The following is a 26,455-nucleotide window of genomic DNA, read 5'->3' on the forward strand; positions in this document are numbered from 1 at the left end:
TGACGGATATACAATAATGAAGCCTTAATTAAAATATTAGTGAGAGACCTGCTGTCTTGAACAATATCCATATTTATATTTTTTAAAGCTACAAGATAGAATTCTGTAAAGACAGCCTCTGAGAAATGGGATCGTGAGAGCTGGCATACATAACTGCCATACAGGGGGTGCAGCTGGCTTGGTGGTGGTGGTTTTTTTAACTTGGCTGCCCAGCCAATCTTTGTGATACTGCAAGCCTTTCTCAGGCTTTGCCATGCCATGGGGAAGAATGGTTTGGAATACCAACAAATATGCACGTTATACCTTGCGGCACATAAGTAGCCATTGCTTAGAAATATCTTCACGTTCCTCTGTGTGGCTTACATTTTGTGTGAGTCACTTGTAAGTGCTCCATCCTTCACACTTGATCAATTCTGTACTGCCCTTACAAATGTTGATTTCTAGTGCTTTTTGGGTCTAAGAAATCATGGGGTGACTTGGTTTCATCAAGGGACTATAATATTAGATGTTTAGAAAGTGCAAAAAGAAAGTGTTTGCAACTGTGATTGTAATATTCATCTTTTTAAAATATAAACATTGCAAGTTTGGGCACGCTTACTGTATGCACAGCAGCTATATGTAATAAATCATCATCTTTATCTAAAAGCATCCAGCATTAAAAATCTCCTGATACACGGCTCAGGAGATCGAGAGGGAGAAGGAAGAGAAGGCAGGAAGATTAACCATGTCAGACCACTAACTCCTCGAAATACAAATGTCTTCCGGATAGATTGCCCATAAACTCCACCCTTGGTCCAACACGGTTACCTCTTCCATGCTTTGATAATCTGTTCCTCCTTCTCTCTCTGAGGAAAAAAACCTATACCTTTTTCCCATACAAATGTTGAACTTTAACATATAAAATGCACACTAATATAAGCAACATCAAAATACCAAAAACCAGTATAATCACAGGGTGCCAAGCCAAATTTAAAATGTTGGTCATGGTAGGGCTCTATCCTGAAAAGATGTCCCACCTATGAAGTGTGGTTCAATCCTGAATATCCTGAGTAACTCTTCTTAGCTTGGCTTGTTTTACTACGGCAATATTAGTACTTTGCATTATGACACATTCCAAGTTTTTCCACAATCTTCATGTACTTTCTCATTCCTTTTCTCCAAGCAGACTGAATCCCTCGCAAACACCCCATCGGATACTTGCAGCCACAGAACTCAAACCCTGCCAGCACTGAACTTTTCAGTTACTTCATCCACTCGACATTTGCTGAGGGTGCATTTGCATTCCTCTCAGCCAGGAATGCCTCCTTCAGGAGGTACAATGACACCATTTGCAGCCACTGGAATCAGCCAGCAAGTGATCCACAAGAGCCAGATTCTGGACTTGAAGAATTCCAGGCACATTTATCTTCATTTTTCATTCTGGCCAAAATTATGCCAATAACCATAAACTAAATTTGTCATCAATTGTGTCTTTACCTGGGGAGGTCTTGGGGGTCTTAACATGAAAAACACCAAAGTCAGCCATGGAAATCTTGCAACACGTCATAGGTCCTCCAAGGTACAGCTTGCTACTCCAAGCTGTGCGGGCTGGTGCCGAGGATCCTGCAAGGCACCAAAGTCAGCCAAGTGGAAATCTTGCAGCATGTCATCGACTATATCTTTGACCTGCAGATCGTGCTAGAGGAACAGGCGAAGAAGGGGCAAGATCTGCCCACAGCCAAGACTTCCCTACTCTCTTTAAAAGCTGCAGAGCGGGCATCCAAACTTTGCTCAAAAGAGGAGAGGAATCTCTGCCACTAACCTCTTAAAACAGACTGCAAGTGTGGGATCCTGGCACTTGGTTCTCTCCAATGAGACAGGAGATAGAAGAGAGACCTGAACAGGGGAAAGGATCAAATGTTTTAACCCCGTGCATCCAGTAATGGAAAGACCTCCACCATTCTCTTCCAGATAAACTGTAGAACATGGGTCTGGCCAGGCAGTTTCAGATGCCTTGACTGGTCTTCCAGAATCAACCTTCTACCCGCAAACTGTTATTCTCTTCCAACAGCCTGAAAACAAAATTTGCAGGCCGGGGAGGGGGGGCGGTGAAAGCAAGCCCACTTTTTAATAACTATCGTATGGCTGTATTAAACAAGAAGAAACTGCACAAGAAGAAATTTTGTGGAGTTTGTGTGTGAGACTGGGCGGATTATTATCATTATCATTATTATTTTAAAGCTCTGAACACTCAGATTCTTCATGCTAGTTTACTGGTCATGAGATTTCTTACTGAAATCGCACACTTCCAACATTGAATCAGCTTGTGACAAATGTGGACTAGTCTGTCATTTGCTCAGAAAAAAGGGCAACAACAACAAAAAAACAACTTTGCATATATGCAGCTTTTATGTATATTTTGGATTATAGTTTTTTAACATAATTTTTGGGGGGTGAAGGGGACTTTCAAGAACATGAAAACTGAGGTGCCTTAGGGCTGTTTTGCCTCATGGTTTTTGTTGCTGAACTCTAATACGAACACAAGCATCTTATTTGGCAGGAAGGTTGATTTCTTCATCCATGAATTGTACTTCCTTTGGTGTGTGTGTTTTTTAAAAAAACTTTTCATGAAAGCTTTTTGCATAATAAATCTTAAGCTGGTGTTTCTTTAAAAAAACCAAATACACACACACATACATTGCAATTTCTGCTGCAGTTTCTCAACATACATCAGCAGAGTTTATGCTTCAAGAGGAGAGAAGTGAACGGCAGTGCTTCATCAGGCACAGTCATTAGGAAGGTTCATTTAGGGATTAATTAACAAAAAAGAGGAGGGGGTCCTAACAGCCAGAGAGGGCGCTCTGCTTGGAAAGCAGCAAAACTATATGTACTCATCTCTCCTTTTCTGCACCAAGATCAAATCCCTTTTCAAAAAGCCCTTAGATTGGCTTCCCATTAAGGGGTTACTTAGATTAAGATGTTGCTTGTCCAAAGATACACCCTTATGCTGCTTGGCCCCTTCAACAGCACAGTTTAGGAGTTCAACTGCCTCTTCCCCATGGATGACTTTGTGGACTCACTAAAGTTTCTGGTGTGGATGTGGCTGTTCACCTGTGTTTGTGTCTTATTCAAAGACTCTGATTTCACTCTTCAGTATTCCCCTTATTTATGAAAAGCACCAGGTTAGAAGTGACCATTCTAGTGAAACTGCATCTCAAAAAGGCATTGGCAAATGTCCTTTTCAGCGCTTTTCTGCACAAAAATCGATTCCCTTGCAAACATGCAATCAGGTGGTATAGCCACACTGTTCACACCCTTCCTCTCAGCCAGGAATGCCTCCTTCAGGAGGTACAATGACACCATTTGCAGCCACTGGAATCAGCCAGCAAGGGATCCACAAGAGCCAGATTCTGGACTTGAAGAATTCCAAGCACATTGATCTGGCTTTTTCATTCTCTCTGCAAGAGGAGAGAAGTGAAAGGCAGTGCTACATCTGGCTCAGTCATTAGGGAGGTGCATCCAGGGATTAATTAACAAAAAAGAGGAGGGAATCCTAACAGCCAGAAAGGGTGCTCTGCTTGGAAAGCAGCAAAGAGATGGCAGCTCCATCCCTTCCTCCTCCTCCTCCTCCTCCTCCTCCTCCTTCTTCTTCTGCTAATGGAGGCCTGGAACAAGGCGGGCCGAGCTCTCAGCTTCGTCATGGCTGCCATGGTGCCACATTCACCCCATCCTCCCTCCCCTGCTGGTCCACATGGCCATTTGCAGAGGGGTGGTTTCCGCAGCCTCCCACCATCCCACCCCCCTTCCTCTATGCTAGGTAAATAGAATTACAGGATTTCCCACAGTTTTTGTACAGACATAAGCTACATGAACGCTTCAGCCCTCTTCTATAGCAAGATGGATTCACGCCATCAAGTGCTACAGGCATACAACGCAAACCCTGTGATTCAAGAGCTTTTCAATTACTTAAACAGCTCCACATTTGTCACCGCAGCAGCAACACTGTCAACCTGAATGTGCTGCACATCTGTTGTTTTCTGCTTCCCCCCACCATCTTTTACTCCCACTTTCCCCCTCCATATGCTAAAACTTTCCTCTTTATTGCTACTATAATACTATCTTTACTTTTAAAATAAAAAATTGCAGGTTTCTCCACAGTTTCTGTACATACATCAGAAATATGTATGCTTCACCAAAATGGATTCCCTTTCAAACATGCTTCAGGTGGTACAGCCACACAGCTCACCCCCTGCCCTTCATGAACTTTTCAGTTACTGCACACACTCCAAATTTGTGGAGGATGCACCTGTGTAATTCACAGCCAGGTATCCCAAAACCCCTCAACACAAGTGTCCCTTCTCCTTTTCTGCACCCAGATTCAGTCCCTTGCCAACGCCTTACCAGAAGATGCAGCCACACAACTCAGACCGTATATAAACCATGGATAAAATATATATCGGTGCATTTCACCAATCGAAGCCTTTGGTGTTAAGAAAAACATGAAGGGAAATTGGGCAAAATAGAAAATGTTATTAGAGGGGGAAATTAATAAATAAAGAGGAATGGACTTTGAAATACATATATATTTGACAGGCTGGCTCCAATACTTCCAACTGAATGAAAGACAAGGAAAATAGGGTTTGCTGGAGAATTGTCAAAACTAAAGGGAACTCTAACCCAGCCTAAAGGAAATATCTATCTAAAATGTATAATCTCTGCCACAATTCACACCCTGCCATCAAAGAACTTTTGTCTCACTTAAAGTGCTCATCCTTTTCTGAGGATGCACACCTCAGAACACATAGGGACAGAGGAAGCTAAAAGGACAGGCCGCACAACAAGAGGAAGAACCACTGGAATACTGAGATGAAGAGGAGGAGGAGGAAGAAGAAGAGTACGACAAGATTGGTAACCACAGAATGCTTTCCAGTATTGAAGTTATAAGAGATGCATTCTGACAAACAAAAAGCTTAGTACCAAAAAAAAAAAAAAAAGTTTATAGTGTAGGTGCTCACTTTTGTTGGTGCCTTGTTCAATGGTCTGACACTGCTGCAAGTGGCTCTGATTCTCCTCTTCACTATTCCCCTTCTTAATGAAAAGCACCAGGTGGAAACTGACCATTCTTGTGAACCAGAATCTCAGAAATTCACTGGCAAAAGTCCCAAGTTAAACCCAGGGGTGAAGCGCAAACCTCAACCCCTCAAGTCAAGTTCTGCGGTCACCGCAAATATTTGGTACTGCAATTGTACTATTGTTCTTTTTAAAATATAAAAGTGCAGCTTTTCCCACAGTTTCTGTACGTACATCAGCTATATGTACACTTCTCCCTCTTTCTATACCAGGATTGTCTTACAAACACGCCATCAGGTGGTACAGCCACACAACTCAAACCCTGCTATTAAAGAACTCCTGTCAAGACACTTCTGAAGTGGCCTGCAAGTATTTCACTGAACTGCCAGTGCCCACTTTTGGAACAACGGCCACCTCCGGGAAGTGTGCAATTCCAGAAAGGCCATCAACCCAGTGTGATCCTGCAGCAGCTCCTATGCAGCCATCTGCTGTCACTTGGATCAGAGACAAGACAACATACAAGAAAAAGATGTTTGCAACTGAGAACATTGGCTGGAACATGCCAGGTGGGTGTGGTTGTCTGTCTTCCCAGGCTCTTTATGCTCCCCATTTCTCCTCCTTGCCCTACAACTCTCATCATAACAGGTTTCCAAACAAATAAACAACTTTTAAACAAGAGGAAGGAACCAGAATGATTGGCAACTCTAACTAGAGCAAACTAGAGCAAAATCCTCAGTTTTTTAAACCACATCTTAAGTCACCCTATGGGACCAGACAATAAATTTGACTCAGGGTGCAGGTAGCCGAGTGGAACGTACGACAGATGTGGATGAACACATCTAGGTCACACTGAGAAACTTGACCACACAGTCAAATCTGGGGCAAACTGGTGGAGACGAAAGTGGTGGGGAAGCTACAAGAATTATTTGAAAACACAGATAATTAAATGCATTCCCCTCTGGGTTGAATCCTGGCCATGGGGGCTCAATCCCCCCCAATATTGAGAGGGCCAACATCCCCCGTTGGGTTGTTGTTATGGGGAAGCAAATGACAGCCACCATCAGTTGCAAGAGACACACCCCATAGTTAGCCGAGCGGGACATGCGACAGATGTGGAAGGACACATCTAGGTCACATCGAGAGATATAACTTCACAGAGAAGTGGGACTGGGAAGGGAAATGGCCCGCTAGTCATGGATGAGGTAGAGGAATGGGAAACATTCAATGTATCCATCTGTAGATCATTTGCATGCTGCAGGGCTTCATACAATGTTTCTAAACAAATAAACAAAATATAAATAAAATGTTTTTTTCATGGTAACATTAGCATTGTATACAGAAAATGTGGGTTCCTTTCATATCTTTATGTATTGGTTCATTTAAATTGGTTGTACCTTCCCTCTCCTTTCCTTCTGAAATGCTCAAAGCAGCTAACAAAAAATCAAACCATGACTTATCAATTGAGAATATTTGTTAGGAAACAGTAGCAGAGATTACCTCCCCTCCTCCCCTTCTCTTTACTTATTTGCTTCCATTCCCATTCCATTTTTTTCTGTTGAGATTTATACTTTCAACCCACTTTTTCCCTTTCTAGAGGCAAGGGACCTATTAGGATCATCCGCTACTGGAGGCTGATGTAGTTAATGGGTTTCCAGGTAACGCTGAGGGTTTTTTCTGTTTGATATGACTGGCACTCCTATCAAAGCCCTGGCCAGCCTCTAGTACATCTGAATGGCTCAGGCTTTTGACATGATCACTTCTGAGCATCCTCTCCCACTTGACTCCTTGGCATACTGCAGAACTTAGGGAAAGGAAACAAGTTGAAAGATGGCTCCGCGCAAGTGGAGGAAAGATCTGGCTGCATACAACTGAACAGTGGTGTGGGCTCATCATTAAGCATACATAGTGGTATTGAAGTTAGCAGTACTACTCAGCTACAAGTGATCGCCAAAGAAGAAGAAAGACAGTCCGACTCAAGGAGGTGGTGGAACCAATGGTAGATATGTCTAACCACTGTGACTTGTTTGCAAAGCATTTTGAGGATAAAACCACTTGCATCCACTGAGATCTTGACTCTGCTGTTATAGCAGATGAGTCTCATGGGTGTCCAGAGCACTGTCTAGTCCTGTTGTTTTGGATAATTTTCAGATAGTAAGGCTTGAGGATGTGGACAAGGTGTTTGTATTAGTCAGGACTCTTGCCCTTCTTGGCTGATAAAAACTAGTGGGGGTGGTGGTAATTGACTGGGCCAGGAAGAGTGTTCCTATTTCCATCTGAAATGCAGGACAGCATAGCATTCTGATCCAAGTTTCATTAAGAAAACATTATCCATAATATCAGCAGCAGGCAGCTGCAGTCAAATTGGCCAGTAAGAATGGAAAATCCTATTTTAACAAAACCAATAAAAGAGAGCGGCAATACTATTTTCTTGTTTCACTTGTTCAACTATAATTCCATAAAACAGTGGATTTGTAAAGGTACCCCTGCCCGTACGGGCCAGTCTTGACAGACTGGATTTGTAGGTTCTCATTAATAAAAGATAAATAAAGGGTGTGAGGGGTGGGTGGGATCGATGTGCCTATACTTCCTAATTCCACCCCCGGGCCTTTTCTATACTGAAAAGAGTGTTAATTTGTTCCCCTTCAACTGCTGTAAATATTGCTCCCTTAGAAAATAAGTGATTTATTTGACTGGAACAAAATCCATCTTGTGTCTCCAAGTGGTTTAGGGTTGTATGATCTATGCCTGGATTGGCCCACTTAATGCTATTTATTGCTCTATGAATGATATTAAGATGGATTTCTTAAGTCTGGTAGAATTACTTTTTCTTCTTTCATGCAATTTTTACTTGCCATAGCAAACAAGACTTTGTCCATGTACCCATATAAAATAAATATTATCGTTCTTTTCCTCTGCATTTTTAAAGCATAAAAATTATTGGCTTTGAGGCAACAATGACAGAATGTGCTGACATCAGAAAAATTATAGGCCAATCTCGCTCCTAAATAATGATTACAAATTATTCGCCAGTATATTGGCCAATAGACTTAAAGATGTATTGGGAGAGGAGATTGGAAAGAACCAAATTGGATTTCTACCTGCTAGACAGATGAAGGACAATGTTAGAAATATAATTGACATGGCGGGCGCCGGGGCATTTTTCCGACGGCTCAGAGTGCTGAGTGGTGCTGCGGCCGTCGGGGCGGCCGCCTACGGGGCTCACAATTTCCGTTGCAGCAACCAAGATGACTACTTGAAAGAGCTCTATGAGACGGCCAACAAATACCACTTCTTCCACAGCCTGGCCCTCCTGGCTGTGCCATGTTTATGTATGCCACAATGGCTGCAAGGACACTTCTGGCTCAGAAATGGAAGTAGCAGGAACTTCCAACACTGGAAGACCGGCAGGTCAAGATGATGGAGTTCGAAGACATAATCTGGACTCAGCGTGATGAACTGTTTCAAAAGGACTGGAACAAATTTATATTTTATATGAAAGAAAATTGTAAACATTTGAAAACGTTTGTAGGCTTGAATTGAAATGTTTTGTAATGTAACTATAAAGAACTGATTTACTGATAATAAGGTGAAATATTATAATTTGACAAAGGGTAAATAAGTGCCTATAGAAATGCGAAGAATATGGAAAGTTATGTGGAAGTCAGAAAGAGGGAGAGCAGGAGGTCGATGCTCTTACAGAGTAATATATTAAGTCATAGAATTATGTAACAAAAGGTGAATATGATTTAATGGAAAACTCAATAAAAATTACTTTAAAAAAATAAAAAGAACATATATTAGGAGTGGCTTTTCTTTTAATAAGTTAATAAATGAACTACTTCATTGGCACAGCATCCAAATGAGGTGTAGTGGTTGTATAGTTCTTGATACGTTTTGTTTCATTGTTATATTTGGGTTGCTGCTTTTTTTAAAAAAAAAATGGTTAGCTTTTTGTATCATAAAGTTCACAAAACTGATTCCTAGTATACAACTGAAAGCAGAAATGGGGCACATTTTTCCTTTTGCTTTGCTGCAGAAAGGCATGCTATTTTACCATAGCTCGCAGAATGGCATCATGGCACCGTTTTACTATGTATGTGAATTTTTTTAATAAACTGTTACTCGTTGACATTTTGTCTGGTCAATATATTTCAGCTTCATGTTTTGTTACACGTATAATATTTTTTCTATTTTTAAAAAAGTGCCAGAACTCATGAGCACTTCCCTTGTTCTCTAATGGTGCCCACCTGATTGGTGCTGGATCTGTTCGAGCAACTGCCGCAACAACTGCAACAAACGAGGGTTGTTTACAAGATAGGGAATATAGAATGCAAAATGGTTGACAATTCAGACTGCCTGCTCTGGTCCAGTCCTGTACTGACCGTACCTTCCCAGAGTATGATATTGTGATGTTTCCTACATCTCAGCCTTTCAAACAGTGGCTTGAGTGGGTGGCACCAGTCGCAGATAAAGTGCCTTTGCCGGTGCAAGTGGGAGTTGGCCCCCTTCACACCTTTAGGACTTGGGAGCTTTCAGTGTGTTAAAAAGTCATTGTCCACCTAGACATAGGAGGCGATAGCAGTGGGGCAGCTACAAGAATTCTTGGAAAACACAGATGATTTAAATCCATTCCCATCTGGGTTCAATCCTGGCTGAAGAACTGAGTCAGTCTTGATCGCCCTGATGCATGACCTTTGCAGACAGGTGCCTATGAAAAACTAAGGGTTATGACAATCGGAGGCAGTGTATCTTTACTTACTTGCTTCCATTTTAAGGGGGGAAGAGAAGCATGCATGTGTGAAAAACAATGTTGTCCAATGAAATTTGATATTATGTCACACCAGGCCCATAGATTTTTGGAGAAAAATTCAATGGTGCATTACCGGGCTATCAGCCCATGTGTAGTTCAGATTCTGCAGATTGATTGCACCCAAATGGCAGAAGATGCAGACTGCTCTGTGTCAGAGCTGGCCCACACCTCCTTGCAGGCATGTCTTAAGATTTAAGAGCATGGGCCTCAAACCATTTGTGCCATATAACCAAGTAAGGCATCTTTCCAACTGCAGCAGCCCCATTTCCTTTGTAAAAGATGGAAAAAACACAGTTCCATGGAACAACAGGTAATGTAGTGTGAAAGAAACATGGGGGGGGCGGGGACAGAAGCCCTAACAGAATAATCAGGAACACCAAAACAATAATCACCACATCTAAATACAGCCTATGGCACAAAACCATTCAATTCTTCATGCCCCTGCTATTTGCAGCATCTACTGATCCCAGCAGAGCTAAATCTCTGCTGAGGACTTGTTGCCTCAGTTGGTCAGAATCACTGTCTGCAGGTACAAGGCAGGGCACACTGAGCAGACCTCCTGGCCACCCAGGGCTTTAGCCCCCTCAGTATTTCTAGACAGGGTGCTCAGTTCCCCCAATATTGGGGGGCCCGGCATCCCCCACTGCCGGGCTGTTGCTATGGGGCCACAAATGACAGTCACCAGCAGCCGCGGAAAGCCCAGGGCCCTGTTAGCAGCAAGGGACATGCAACAAATATAAATGGCTGCGCCTGGTAGATGAGGCGAAGATGGATGAGAGCGTTTTTCTTTCTTTTTTGTATGTTTTGTTTTTCTTTCTTGTTTATACAGTATTATTTTGGATTTAATATTTGTAATTTTTGTTACAAAAGCATAGGTCTCTCATGAGACTGCTTGTTGAGATTGCAGTTCTTCAAGGGTTAATGCTATTGTGCCTTAATTGTAATGCTATTTAAAGATATATTTATTTTGAAAGTTGTACTATGCTGCACTCTAAAGAAAACAACTTTAAATGTGAAACTGTAAAATTATGTATTCATCTCATGGTAGAAGTTATTTAGTAGGTTTAGCTACAGTATACGATATATTAACCTAATCAACTAAAATGCTGACATGGGTTTATTTAAATTCTGTTAGTATTCTTTTTATAAGGGTACTTTCAATACTTTTTTAAGGTTTTGATCTTAAAAATGCTAGTTTATAAAATGATTTTGCATTGAAAATAAAATAATGTTTTTTTAAAAAAATTAAAAAAAAGAATTATTGGAAAACACAGATAATAAAATGCATTCCCATCTGGGTTGAATCCTGGCCATGGAGGTTGAATCCATCCAATATTGAGGAGGACAACATCCCCCTTTAGGTTACTGTTATGGGGATGCAAACGACAGCCACCATCAGCTGCAAGAGACACACGCCATAGGTAGCCAAGCGGGACATGCAACAGAAGTGGAAGGACACATCTCGGACACATGGAGAGATATAACTTCACAGAGAAGTAGGACTGGCAAGGGAAATGGCCCGCTAGTCATAGATGAGGTAGAGGAATGGGAAACATTCAATGTATCCATCTGTAGATCATTTGCATGCTGCAGAGCTTCAAACAATGTTTCTAAACCAATAAACAAAAAATAAATAAAAAGTTTTGTTCATGGTAACATTAGCATTGTATACAGAAACAATGTTTTTTTTTCATATCTTGAAGTATTGGTTTATTTAAGGTAGTTGTACCTTGAGCTTGTTTGGAGGTTCTAGCAGGGGAGCGCAGCTATCGTATACCCTTGACCGAAGAAGTGTACACTCCTTCTATCAGGGATGGTTGTCCTCTTCCACTGAGCACGCAGCTTCGGGAGGGACGCACATGGAGCGGTGAGGGAGGAAGGGGACACCCGCCTAGCCAGCCAGATCAGCCGAATCAACCCTGGCGATCAATGGGGTGACAGATGTCGCAGCCAGATCGCCCTCACATCTTTCCCTCGACTCCCCCTCCGCATTGGCGAGGCAGTGGGAAGGACGGAGCTCGGCGCCACCGCCACAGCCAGCGGCCCTAGCTGTGGCAGCAGCAGCAGCAGCTCGGTCATGGGAGAGTTTCATTCAGAGCGTGGAGGGAGCCCCGCGCGCGACAGCTTAGCGGGCTGCACTGCTCCTGCGCCTGCTCAGCGGTTCGTCGCCTCGTCCCCCCTTTCCGCGGGAGCTGAGACTTCCACGTCCTTCATTGAGAAGAAAGAAGCCAGCAGAGCAGGATTAATACAGGATTGTTTCTGGTGGTCTTCTTATACAAAGGCTGCCTTCGAGGATGGGGGAAGAAGGAAGAAAAAAACACCGTGCTTATTTAATGAGCTGTGAAATAAAGTGCTGCTGCTGCTGCTGCTAATCTCCCAATTCCTAGATTCATCTGCTATTCATTGTGCTTAATATACATGTTTCTGCACTGTGCATTTAGAAGATCCCAGAAAGGAATTCTAAACAGCTGCCGGGGAAAGACCACCAAACATGCCTACAGAAACACTACAGACAGGTAGCATGGTGAAACCTGTCAGCCCCGCCATCACTTTCACTTCAGCCGTTCCACTCCGCATTCTAAACAAAGGTAGTTGTACTTTCCCTCTCCTTTCCTTCTGAAAAGCTCAAAGCAGCTAACAAAAAATCAAACCATGATTTAGCAATTGAGAATATTGGTTAGGAAACAGCAGCAGATATAACCTTCCCTCCTCCTCTTATCTTTATTTATTTGCTTCCATTTTAAGGGGGGAAGAGAAGCATGCATGTGTGAAAAGCAATGTTGTCCAATGAAATTTGATATTGTGTCACATCAAGAAAAATTCAATGGTGCATAGCGGGCTATCAGCCCGTGTGTAGTTCAGATTCTGCAGTTTGATTGCCCCCCAATGGCAGAACACTCAGAGTGCTCCTTGCAGGCGAGTCTTAAACTTTAATACAATGGGGCTCCAACCATTTGTGCCATATGACCAAGTAAGGCATCTTTCCAACTGCAGCAGCCCCATTTCCTTTGTAAAAGATGGGAAAAAACACAGTTTCATGGCAGAACAGGTAATGTAGGGTGAAAGAAACATTGGAAAAAATAACAGAAGCCCTAACAGAATAATCAGGAAAACCAAAGCAATAATCACCACATCTAAATACAGCCTATAGCACAAAACAGAAGATGCAGCTTCACAACTCAGGTCTTATATAAACCATGGATGAAATAAAAATATCTCCTGGAACCTACAACCCCTTGGTGCATTTCATCCCTCGAAGCCTTTGCCGTTAAGAAGAAAAACATGAAGGGAATTTGGGCAACATATATAATGTTATTAGAGGGGGCAAATTAATAAATTAAGAGGAAAGGACTTTGAAATCCATATTTATTTGACAAGCTGGCTCCAATACTTCCAACTGAATGAAAGACAAGGAAAATAGGGTTTGCTGGAGAAGTATCAAAACTAAAGGGAACTCTAATCCAGCCTAAAGGAAAATATCTATCTAAAATGTATAATCTCCTCAACAATTCACACCCTGCCATCAAAGAACTTTTGTCTCACTTAAAACGATCAACCTTTTCTGAGGATGCACACCTCAGAACACATAGAGACAGAAAAAGCTAAAACTTTTTGCAGCTTGATTGCCTCCAAATGGCAGAAAATTCAGAGTGCTCCTTGCAGGCGTGTCTTAAACTTTAATACCATGGGGCTCCAACCATTTGTGCCATATGACCAAGTAAGGCATCTTTCCAACTGCAGCAGCCCCATTTCCTTTGTAAAAGATGGAAAAAACACAGTTCCATGGAACAACAAGTTCTTTGTAAAAGATTTCGGGCTATTATCCTGCCCAACCCTGCTGTAGATCACCTCATGAAACCTTTCGGCTAAATATCTAATGACATCCCCAAAGACAAGAAAAATCTACTCCTTTACACAACAACAGCTGCCAGAATATTGATTGCAAAAAAACTGGAAGGGAGAGAAAATCCCATCACTATCAAAATGGCAAAACAAACTCGGCGAGTTTGCAGAAACGGCAAAATTGACAGCAATTATTAGAGGCCAGCCAAATCAGAGAATAATTAGAGAGTGGGATGGAGTGAAGAAATACATGAAAAAATATGGTTCTGGACTTGAAATATTAATAGCGAATGTGTAAAACATGCAGGGGTAAGCAAGAAAATAATATATTCAACTGAATAATTATTAAATTATAACAACACAAAAAGATGGAAGTAAAATATTGATATCACACATGGGTGACGGGGAGTGGGGATATATTGGAACCTATAATATTATTTATAATATAATTTGTTAATTGTGTTGTATTTACATACAACAAATGGAAGCCTAGAGTATTTAGATATATTTTAATTTAGGTAATCTATGTAATAGGCTTATGTTAGAAAATGAATATGGATTTTGAATTTGATCTTTGTAAAAAAAAAAAGAATAAAAAGAACCCATTTGCAGCCACTGGAATCAGCCAGCAAGTGATCCACAAGAGCCAGATTCTGGACTTGAAGAATCACAAGCACATTTATCTGGATTTTTATTCTCTCCGCAAGAGAAGAGAAGTGAAAGGCAGTGCTACATCTGACGCACGCATTAGGGAGGTGCATTCAGGGATTAATTAACAAAAAAGAGGAGGGGATCCTAACAGCCAGAAAGGGTGCTCTGCATGGAAAGCAGCAAAGAACTGGCTGCTCCATCCCTTCCTCCTCCTCCTCCTCCTCCTCCTCCTCCTCCTCCTTCTGCAAATGGAGGCCTGGAGCAAGGTGGGCCGACTTCGCGGCTTCGTCATGGCTGCCATGGCGCCACATTCACCGCATCCTTCCTGCCCTGCTGGTCCACGTGGCCATTTGCAGAGGGGTGGTTTCCGCAGCCCCCCACCATCCCACCCCTCTTCCTCTATGCTAGGTAAATAGAATTACAGGATTTCCCACAGTTTCTGCTTTCCTCTCCATAGCTGCTGCTCAAGTACTATCTTTCCTTCTCAAATAAAAAATTGCAGGTTTCTCCACAGTTTCTTTACATACATCAGCAATATGTATGCTTCAGCCTTTCCTACACCAAAATGGATTCTGTTCCAAACATGCCTTCAGGTGGTACAGCCACACAGTTCACACCCTGCCCTTAATGAACTTTTCAGTTACTGCACACACTCCAAATTTGCGGAGGATGCACCTGTGTTACTCGCAGCCGGGTATCCCCAAACCCCTCAACACAAGTGTCCTTTCTCCTTTTCTGCACCCAGATTCAATCCCTTGCCAACACCTTACCAAAAGATGCAGCCACACAACTCAGACCGTATATAAACCATGGATAAAATATAAATATCTCCTGGAACCTGCAACTCCTTGGTGCATTTCACACATCATGCTATCAGCCCGTGTGTAGTTCAGATTCTGCAGTTTGATTGCCCCCAATGGCAGAACACTCAGAGTGCTCCTTGCAGGCGAGTCTTAAACTTTAATACCATGGGGCTCCAACCATTTGTGCCATATGACCAAGTAAGGCATCTTTCCACCTGCAGCAGCCCCATTTCCTTTGTCAAAGATGGAAAATACACAGTTCCATGGCAGAACAGGTAATGTAGGGTGAAAGAAACATTGGAAAAAATAACAGAAGCCCTAACAGAATAATCAGGAACACCAAAGCAATAATCACCACATCTAAATACAGCCTATAGCACAAAACAGAAGATGCAGCTTCACAACTCGAAGAACTTTTGTCTCACTTAAAGCGCTCAATATTTTCTGAGGATGCACACCTCAGAACACATAGGGACAGAAAAAGCTAAAACTTTTTGCAGCTTGATTGCCTCCAAATGGCAGAAAATTCAGAGTGCTCCTTGCAGGCGTGTCTTAAACTTTAATACCATGGGGCTCCAACCATTTGTGCCCTATGACCAAGTAAGGCATCTTTCCAACTGCAGCAGCCCCATTTCCTTTGTAAAAGATGGAAAAAACACAGTTCCATGGCAGAACAGGTAATGTAGTGTGAAAGAAACATTGGGGGGGGGGGGTGGACAGAAGCCCTAACAGAATATTCAGGAAAACCAAAACAATAATCAACATTTCTAAATACAGCCTATGGCGCAAAACCATTCAATGTATAATCTCCTCCACAATTCACATCCTGCCATCAAACAACATTTGTCTCACTTAAAGCACTCAAGCTTTTCTGAGGATGCACACCTCAGAACACAAAGGGACAGCGGAAGCTAAAAGGACAGGCCAGTGACTTCTGTCTTCAAGTAAATTTTTTAGATGACCCAGACCTTTTCTCAAAAGGGGGGGAAGAGGAAGAAAGATGGAGGAGAAATTGGAATGTTACTACCCCCCCTCCAAATCTGGGGCAAACTGGTGGAGACGATAGCAGTGGGGAAGCTATGTAGAAAATCTTATTTTTTATAAGCCCCCGATTTTTCCCCAGCATAACTAATTTTTATTTGGCTTTAGCTTTCTGTTAATTTAATTACCCAAAGTGTATTTCTACATATATAGCAGGTGACCAAAACACTGGATAGAAAATACAGTCTTGAAGAGACTAGTAAATTAATTGTGATGACTATGTTGGATTTCTATTTCTTTTGTTGAGTCAGAGTACTACAATCAAGTGCTAGCATATAACTGAGGATGCTTCTAGATTCCATATTCTGTTTTTTGTGAAGCTCATTGTGTTTAACACAATGTGACAAATCAGGTAAAAACTGTTAACCTTTTTTTCTGGTGCTGTCAGAGTGTATGCTTTTGCACATTTGAAACGCAGTCTGAAAGCAAATTATGTATATAATAAATTACACCCCCCCTCCAAATCTGGGGCAAACTGGTGGAGACAATAGCGGTGGGGAAGCTACAAGAATTATTGGAAAACACAGATAATAAAATGCATTCCCCTCTGGGTTGAATCCTGGCCATGGGGGTTAAATCCTCCCAATATTGAGGGGGCCAACATCCCCCGTTGGGTTGTTGTTATGGGGAAGCAAATTACAGCCACCATCAGCTGCAAGAGACACACGCCAGAGGTAGTGGAGCGGGACATGCGACAGTGAGGATGTGGATAACCAAGAATGGAGCTCTCTAAACAAGAAGCGGAAGATGCTGGCTGGCCAGCACGAAGATGCCCGCAAGCTGAAGGAAAACCTGGACCGGCAAGAGCACGTGGTCTTGGACATCCTATGCAATTACCTCTCGGGGGAGCAGCTCCGAGACTACCAGCATTTCGTGAAGATGAAATCTGGGCTGCTCATAGAACAGCGTGAGCTGGACGACAAGATCAAGCTAGGGCACGAACAGCTCAAGTGCCTTCTGGAGAGCCTCCCCACGGACTTCGTGCTTAGCAGCAGAAAGGGAGCAGAACCTCCATGAGACACTGGGACCAGCCGACCTCCCGCACCAGCATCTTCACTCTGACCCTTCCAGATGCGGCTGCATCAAACCTTTTCTTCTCAGAATGATTTAATCAGAAACCTCTTTTAACATTTTTTTTAAAAAAAGGAATTGAGGGGGATTTAATTATTATTTTTTAATTAATGTTGGGGTGGGGGTGGGGAAATAAACAGCATGGAAAGATTTCTTTTTCTTCTTCGTCTTCTCCCGGAGATCACAATTTAAATCTGTTTGGAATACATTGAATTATTGTGGCCAAGCAAGATGCAGAAGAGACTGGCAGCAGGTTCTACGAGGGAGGTCAGTAGCTAATTATAAATAAACTCAAGCTGTCCCTGCTGAAGGAGTCTTGCCCCCCTCCCCCCTCTGAGCACCTGACGGTCGTTAAAATAATGGCGGATATACAATAATGAAGCCTTAATTAAAATATTAATGAGAGACCTGCTGTCTTGAACAATATCCATATTTATATTTTTTAAAGCTACAAGATAGAATTCTTTAAAGACTGCTTCTGAGAAATGGGATCATGAGAGATAGCATACATAACTGCCATACAGGGGGTGCAGCTGGCTTGGTGGTGGTGGTTTTTTTTAACTTGGCTGCCCAACCAGTCTTTGTGATACTGCAAGCCTTTCTCAGGCTTTGCCGTGCCATGGGGAAGAATCGTTTGGAATACCAACAAATATGCACGTTATACCTTGCGGCACATAGGTAGCCATTGCTTAGAAATATCTTCACGTTCCTCTGTGTGGCTTACATTTTGTGTGAGTCAGTTGTAAGTGCTCCATCCTTCACACTTGATCAATTCTGTACTGCCCTTACAAATGTTGATTTCTAGTGCTTTTTGGGTCTAAGAAATCATGGGGTGACTTGGTTTCATCAAGGGACTATAATATTAGATGTTTAGAAAGTGCAAAAAGCAAGTGTTTGCAACTGTGATTGTAATATAAAATAATGGCGGATATACAATAATGAAGCCTTAATTAAAATATTAATGAGAGACCTGCTGTCTTGAACAATATCCATATTTATATTTTTAAAGCTACAAGATAGAATTCTTTAAAGACTGCTTCTGAGAAATGGGATCATGAGAGATAGCATACATAACTGCCACACAGGGGGTGCAGCTGGCTTGGTGGTGGTGGTTTTTTTAACTTGGCTGCCCAGCCAATCTTTGTGATACTGCAAGCCTTTCTCAGGCTTTGCCGTGCCATGGAGAAGAATGGTTTGGAATGCCAACCAATATGCACATTATACCTTGCGGCACAAAGGTAGCCATTGCTTAGAAACATCTTCACGTTGCTCTGTGTGGCTTCCAAGATGGAATTCTGTAAAGATTTTCTACATATGCTAACCAGTTATCAATTCTACTTCAACATGTAAGTAGGGGGGAAATGGTTAAATGTTTAATTTTTTTTGTACTTCACAATGGAAAAGAAAAGAGAAACACCCTCGACCCCACCCACCCCCCAAAAAGCCCATAGTCACACACCGTATCTAAATAAAGGACTAGCCGGAAAAGCTACAGGTCAGGATCCAAGGATGCTTGCATGCAGAAAAATGTACTTGGTGAATGTCAACCCAGACGTTGGATGTGGGTGCAGTTTGGCATCTTGTTTTCCCTGGGCAAGGATCCCCAGTCAGAGTGCTATGGCTCTGTCCTTTTTCTCCCTCTCCCCTGCATGGTGGGATCCAGTGCAGGTCCGTGAGCACGGTCCCGTCCCCCCCCCCCGGTGTACCATCGAGGCGGTCACTGGATTGCAGCTTTTTATCTCTCTCAGTGCCCAGTGAATGTTGCCAGTAAGTGACATTTCCACGAAAGCGTTGCACAGCAAAATCCCGTCTTCCAGATCTGCAGTGCGAAGCAGCCGCCGTTGGAACAAGCACTTGTGTGAACCAAATAACTCAGGAGTCAACGTGAAACTGAAGCAAAGAGATACTTCCTCCTTGAGACTCTCTCTTGGGCTCTGTGATATTATTTTTTTTAAAAAAAAGAAAAAAAGAAAAACAGTAACAAGAGAAAGCATGGAACTGCATGCAGCCTGCAAACTTATTTGAATGACTTCTTGAGGTGGTTCATTGAATGTCCTTATCTATAGATTGCTTTAAACGGAAACGGAGAAAATAAATTCTTCATGCTCCTGCTATTTGCAGAATCTAATGATTTGCAGAATCTAATGAAAATTAATAAATTAAGAACTTTGAAATCCATATATATTTGGCAGACTAGCTCCAATACTTCCAACTGAATGAAAGACAAGAAAAATAGGGTTTCCTGGAGAAATATCAAAATGACTGGGAAAGGCTGTGGAGGGAAATGCATGTTATAAGGGGGCGGTGAAGAAGGAGGGAAGAGAAGGAAGCGCTGTCCTGTTCTCAGATTGGGGACAGCCTCCCACCTCCTTCTTCCCAACCTGTGGAAGGACCAGACTCAAATTCCTCACCTCTTGACCCCTCAGCAAATGTCCAAGCTACAACCCCAGGGTGAAGAGCAAACCTCAACCCCACAAGTCATGTGTCCTTAACTAAGTTATACAGTCAGAGGCTGCTGTCTAAAGAAGTATCTCCCATTTCTCCGAAAGGCCACTTCAACTTCATCTAGCACTCGGTTGCTTTCTTCACTGTCTTTCCACTGCTCCTGGGCAAGCTCTATGGGCTCGCTGACATTCCTGAGGTCCATAGACTATGCTGCCAACCACAGGGCAGACGATTTCCGCAAGCTGAACAAGGAGAGGGAATTCCACTACTCTGCCATCCAGTCCAAGCTGAATCACATGGTTTCCAGGCTGTCTAGGAGGGGCAATGCGGCAGAAAACTACATAGGCTGCCACCCAGTGAGGTACAACTTAAAGCCTAGGCAGCGGATCAACACAAGCCTCATAAACCTCAGAGACTTTGCATTGTATTCATCAAATGACTGCTTCTGAGAAATGGGATCGTGAGTGCTGGCATACATAATTGCCATACAGGAGGTGCTGCTGGCTTGGTGGTGGTGGTTTTTTTAACTTGGCCGTGCCATGGAGAAGAATGGTTTGGAATGCCAACCAATATGCACATTATACCTTGCGGCACACAGGTAGCCATCGCATGGAAACACCTTCACGTTGCTCTTTGTGGGTTACATTTTGTGTGCGCCACTTGTAAGTTCTCCAGGCTTCACACTTGGTCAATTCTGTACTGCCCTTACAAATGTTGATTTCTAGTGCTTTTTTAGTCTAAGAAATCATGGGGTGACTTAGTTTTACCAAGGGACAATAATATTAGCTGTTTAGTTTGTTTAAAAAACCCGCTAGTGCTTCTCTATTTTTTGTCCCAATATAGGAGCATAGAAAAATATTTTCATTGTATGACCCTGTTGCTGATGGCCTGATAACAGATGGCTAACAATAGACAATGACAAAAACAATGTGCAGTGACTTGTAACTTTTCCAACCCATATCTTAGGGCTCCTTTTAAAATTGTTTTTAGTGAAATCACTGATGTTTGTGGTGTGGATGTGGCTGTTCACCTATGTAGGTGCCTTGTTCAATGGGCTAACAAGGCTGAAACCGGCTCTCATTTCTCTCTTCACTATTCCCCTTATGAAAATCACCAGATTGAAATTGACCATTCTTGTGAACTAAATTCCACCCGACATCGCGGGGGGAGGATCATTTTTTTAAAAAATATTGAGTTGATGGCACAGTGAATGCCATCAACCCAGTGTGATCCAGCAGTAGCTCCTATACGGCCGTCCGCTGTCACTTAGATCAGTGACCATGCAAAAAGAAAGGGTTTGCAACTGTGATTGTAGTATTCACCTTTTAAAATATAAACATTGCAAGTTTTTGCACAGTTTCTGTATGCACATCAGGTATATGTATAAATAAATGATCATCAACATCTTTATATCCCACCCATTTGGCTGGCTTTCCCAAGGGACTCTGGGGGGCTTACAGCATAACTAAAAACATCCAGCATTAAAAATCTCCTGATACATGGCTCAGGAGATCGAGAGGGAGAAGAAAGAGAAGGCAGGAAGGGTAACCATGTCAGACCACTAACTCCTCGAAATACAAATGTCTTCCGGATAGATTGCCCATAAACTCCACCCTTGGTCCAACAAGGTTACCTCTTCCATGCTTAGCTAATCTGTTCCTCCTTCCCTCTCTGAGTAAAAAATCCTATACCTTTTCCCCATGCAAATGTTTAACTTTAACATATAAAATATACACTAACATAAGCAACATCAAAATACCAAAAAACCAGTATTATCACAGGGTGCCAAGCCAAATTTAAAATGTTGGTCATGGTAGGATTCTATGCTGAAAAGATGTCCCACCAATGGTGTGTGGTTCAATCCTGAATATAGTGAGGGACTCTTCTTAGCTTGTACTTTGCATTATGACACATTATGACACATTCCAAGTTTTTCCACAAGTTTTTCATGTACTTTCTCATTCCTTTTCTCCAAGCAGACTGAATCCCTCGCAAACACCCCATCAGATAGCTGCAGCCACACAACTCAAACCCTGCCAGCACTGAACTTTTCAGTTACATCAACCACTCCACATTTGCTGAGGGTGCATTTGCATTCCTCTCAGCCTGGAATGCCTCCTTCAGGAGGTACAATGACACCATTTGCAGCCACTGGAATCAGCCAGCATGTGATCCACAAGAGCCAGATTCTGGGCTTGAAGAATCCCAAGCACATTTATCTGGATTTTTCATTCTCTCTGCAAGAGGAGAGAAGTGAAAGGTAGTGCTACAGCTGGCACAGTCATTAGGGATTAATTAACAAAAAAGAGGAGGGGATCCTAACAGCCAAAAAGGTGCTCTGCTTGGAAAGCAGCAAAGAGCTGGCTGCTCCGTCTTGTCCTGCTTCTGCCGCTGGTTTTGGGTTTGCTGGAGAAATATCAAAACTAAAGGGAACTCTAATCCAGCCTAAAGGAAAATATCTATCTAAAATGTATAATCTCCTCCACAATTCACACCCTGCCATCAAAGAACTTTTGTCTCACTTAAAGCGCTCAACCTTTTCTGAGGATGCACACCTCAGAACACATAGGGACAGAGGAAGCTAAAAGGACAGGTCGCACAACAAGCCAGTGACTTCTGTCTTGCAGGTTAATTTTTCAGATGACCCAGACCTTTTCTCAAAAGGGGGGGGGGGGAGGAAGAACCGCTGGAATATTGAGATGAAGAGGAGAAAGAAGAGGAGTACGACAAGATTGGTAACCACAGAATGCTTTCCATTATTGAAGTTACAAGAGATGCATTCTGACAAAATCAAAAGCTTAGTACAAAAAATAAGTTTATAGTGTGGATGTTCACCTGTGTTGGTGGAGATGATAGCGGTGGGGAAGCTACAAGAATTGTTGGAAAACACAGATAATTAAATGCATTCCCATCTGTGTTGAATCCTGGCCATGGGGGCTCAATCCCCCCAGTATTGAGGGGGCCAACAGCAGGAGCACAGATAACTTCCCCTCCTCCCTTATCTTTACTTATTTTTGGAGGAAAAAAAGTAAGAAAAAAACACCGTGCTTATTTAATGAGCTGTGAAATGAAGCGCTGCTGCTGCTGCTGCTGCTGCTGCTGCTAATCGCCCAATTCCTAGATTCATCTGCTATTCATTGTGCTTAATATACATGTTTCTGCACTGTGCATTTAGAAGATCCCAGAAAGGAATTCTAAACAGCTGCCAGGGAAAGACCACCAAACATGCCTACAGAAACACTACAGACAGGTAGCATGGTGAAACCTGTCAGCCCCACCATCACTTTCACTTCAGCCGTTCCACTCCGCATTCTAAACAAAGGTAGTTGTACTTTCCCTCTCCTTTCCTTCTGAAAAGCTCAAAGCAGCTAACAAAAAATCAAACCATGATTTAGCAATTGAGAATATTGGTTAGGAAACAGCAGCAGATATAACCTTCCCTCCTCCTCTTATCTTTATTTATTTGCTTCCATTTTAAGGGGGGAAGAGAAGCATGCATGTGTGAAAAGCAATGTTGTCCAATGAAATTTGATATTGTGTCACACCAGGCCCACAGATTTTTGGAGAAAAATTCAATGGTGCATACCAGGATATCAGCCCGTGTGTAGTTCAGATTCTGCAGTTTGATTGCACCCAAATGGCAGAACATTCAGAGTGCACCTTGCAGGCGAGTCTTAAACTTTAATACCATGGGGCTCCAACCATTTGTGCCATATAACCAAGTAAGGCACCTTTCCAACTGCAGCAGCCCCATTTCCTTTGTAAAAGATGGAAAAAACACAGTTCCATGGAACAACAAGTAATGTAGTGTGAAAGAAACATTGGGGAGGGGGAAGAAGCCCTAACAGAATAATCAGGAAAACCAAAGCAATAATCACCACATCTAAATACAGCCTATGGCGCAAAACAGAAGATGCAGCTGCACAACTCAGGTCTTATATAAACCATGGATGAAATATAAATATCTCCTGGAACCTACAGCCGCTTGGTGCATGTCACCCATCAAAGCCTTTGGTGTTAAGAAAAACATGAAGGGAAATTGGGCAACATATAAAATGTTATGGGGGGGGAATTAATAAATTAAGAGTTTTGAAACCCATATATATTTGACAGACTGGCTCCAATACTTCCAACTGAATGAAAGACAAGGAAAATAGGGTTTGCTGGAGAAATATCAAAACTAAAGGGAACTCTAATTCAGCCTAAAGGAAAATATCTATCTAAAATGTATAATCTCCTCCACAATTCACACCCTGCCATTAAAGAATTTTTGTGTCACTTAAAGCACTCAACCTCTTCTGAGGCTGCGCACCTCAGAACACAGAGACAGGCCACATAAGAAGCCAGTGACTTCTGTCTTGCAGGTAGATTTTTCAGATGACCCAAACCTTTTCTCAAAAGGGGGGGGGGAGGAAGAACCACCAGAATATTGAGATGAAGAGGAGGAGGAAGAAGAGGACTACGACATGATTGGTAACCACAGAATGCTTTCCATTATTGAAGTTACAAGAGATGCATTCTGACAAAATGAAAAGCTTAGTACAAATGAGAAGACATTTCGTTGGCTGCAGAATGAGGACCAAATGGCTGTGGAGAAGTTGTCTGATGGAATCAGAAAGTTTGCTGCTGATGCAGTTAAATTGGAGTGGTGATAAAGGAACGAATGTTCAATGCTGCAAATGGAAAGTAGGCATGCCAAACTTATTGGAAGCTGTATGGCTGTACAAGCTGCATATGAATGGATTTTCTGTATTCCAGGCTTTTTATATGATTTTGCAAACTTAACATATTCCCAGTGTGTTTGGCACTTTTGTATATCAAAATTGATACTGCTGTGGCGGGGGGTGGATTGCAGATGACTAAAGGACCAATTGACTGGAAGGGTTTCCCTTCAAAATGATGGTGGTAGTGGTAATAATAAAAGTATTGTGGTACGCAAAAAAGTTAAAAAAGTAAAAAAAGTTTTAAAAAATTTTATACTGTGGGTGTTCACCTATCTTGGTGCCTTGTTCAATGGTCTGACACTGCTGCAACTGGCTCCGATTCTGCTCTTCACTATTCCCCTTCCTAATGAAAAGGACCAGGTGCAAAATGACCATTCTTGTGAACAAGAATCTCAGAAATGCACTGGCAAACGTCCCAAGTTAAACCCAGAGATGAAAAAAGAAAAAACCTCAACCCCTCAAGTCAAGTTCTACAGTCAGTGCAAATATTTGGTACTGCAATTGTACTATTGTTCTTTTTAAAATATAAAATTGCAGGTTTTCCCAGTTTGTGTACGTACATCAGCTATATGTACACTTCTCCCTCATTCTATGCCAGGATTGTCTTACAAATACGCCATCAGGTGGTACATCCACACAACTCAAACCCTGCTATTAAAGAACTGCTGTCAAGACACTTCTGAAGTGGCCTGCAAGTATTTCACTGAACTGCCAGTGCCCACTTTTGGAACAACGGCCACCTCCAGGAAGTGTGCAATTCCAGAAAGGCCATCAACCCAGTGTGATCCTGCAGCAGCTCCTATGCAGCCATCTGCTGTCACCTGGATCAGAGACAATATATAAGAAAAAAGTGTTTGCAACTGAGCACTTTGGCTGGAACATGCCGGGTGTGCGTGGCTGTCTGACTTCCCAGGCTCCTTATGCTCCCCATTTACTCCTCCTTGCCCTACAACTCTCATCATAACAGGTATCCAAACAAATAAACAACTTTTAACCAAGAGGAAGGAACCAAAATGATTGGCAACTCAAACTAGAGCAAACTAGAGCAAAATCCTCAGTTTTTTTAAACCACATCTTAATATTAGTACTTTGCATTATGACACATTCCAGGTTTTTCCTCAAGTTTTTCATGTACTTTCTCATTCCTTTTCTCCAAGCAGACTGAATCGCTCGCAAAAACTCCATCGGATACTTGCAGCCACACAACTCAAACCCTGCCAGCACTGAACTTTTCAGTTACTTCATCCACTCCACATTTGCTGAGGGTGCATTTGCATTCCTCTCAGCCAGGAATGCCTCCTTCAGGAGGTACAATGACACCATTTGCAGCCACTGGAATCAGCCAGCAAGTGATCCACAAGAGCCAGACTCTGGACTTGAAGAATTCCAGGCACATTTATCTTCATTTTTCATTCTCTCTGCAAGAGGAGAGAAGTGAATGGCAGTGCTACATCTGGCGCAGTCATTCAGGGATTAAACAACAAAAAAGAGGAAGGGATCCTAACAGTCAGAAAGGGTGCTCTGCTTGAAAAGCAGCAAAGAGCTGGCTGGTCCGTCCCGTCCTGCTTCTGCTGCTGGTTTTGGGTTTGCTGGAGAAATATCAAATACTCTTATATACAACCCTTTATCCCCCTACTTCACTACCCCCCCCCCGGCCTTCCCTTCAGAAATGCAGTGGCAAAGGTCTAAATTAAAACCCCAGGATGAAGCGCAAACCTCAACCCCTCAGGCCGTGTGTCGTTAACTAAGTTTTAGAGTCAGTGGAAATATTTGCTACTTCAATGGTACTATTTTCCTAATATAGAATTACAGGGTTTTGCACAGTTTCTGGGCTTTTCTACACCAAGATTGAATTATTCCTCCTTTATTATATTTATTCCTCTCACCATAACAGGTTTCCAAACAAATAAACAACTTTTAACCAAGAGGAAGCAACCAGAATGATTGGCAACTAAAACTAGAGCAAACTAGAGCAAAATCCTCAGTTTTTTAAACCACATCTTAAGCCAGCCTATGGG

The 26,455-nt window shown here is 42.4% G+C and overlaps 1 protein-coding gene and 1 pseudogene across 6 annotated transcripts in view; one reads left to right on the forward strand and one right to left on the reverse strand.

Moving 5' to 3' along the window:
- The window catches only part of LOC307207666 (putative G-protein coupled receptor 34), a 245,213-nt gene that overhangs the window by 128,783 nt on the left and 89,975 nt on the right, over window positions 1–26,455 (reverse strand). The window lies entirely within an intron of this gene.
- The window catches only part of LOC307207702 (DNA-binding protein inhibitor ID-3-A-like), a 37,075-nt pseudogene continuing 11,956 nt past the window's right edge, over window positions 1,337–26,455 (forward strand). The window contains exon 1 of the transcript XR_013843929.1: window positions 1,337–1,541. The product of XR_013843929.1 is annotated as a DNA-binding protein inhibitor ID-3-A-like (transcript). The remainder of the gene's footprint in view (window positions 1,542–26,455) is intronic.

The sequence above is a fragment of the Podarcis cretensis genome, assembly GCF_951804945.1.
Source record: "Podarcis cretensis genome assembly, chromosome: Z".
Lineage (NCBI taxonomy): Eukaryota > Metazoa > Chordata > Lepidosauria > Squamata > Lacertidae > Podarcis > Podarcis cretensis.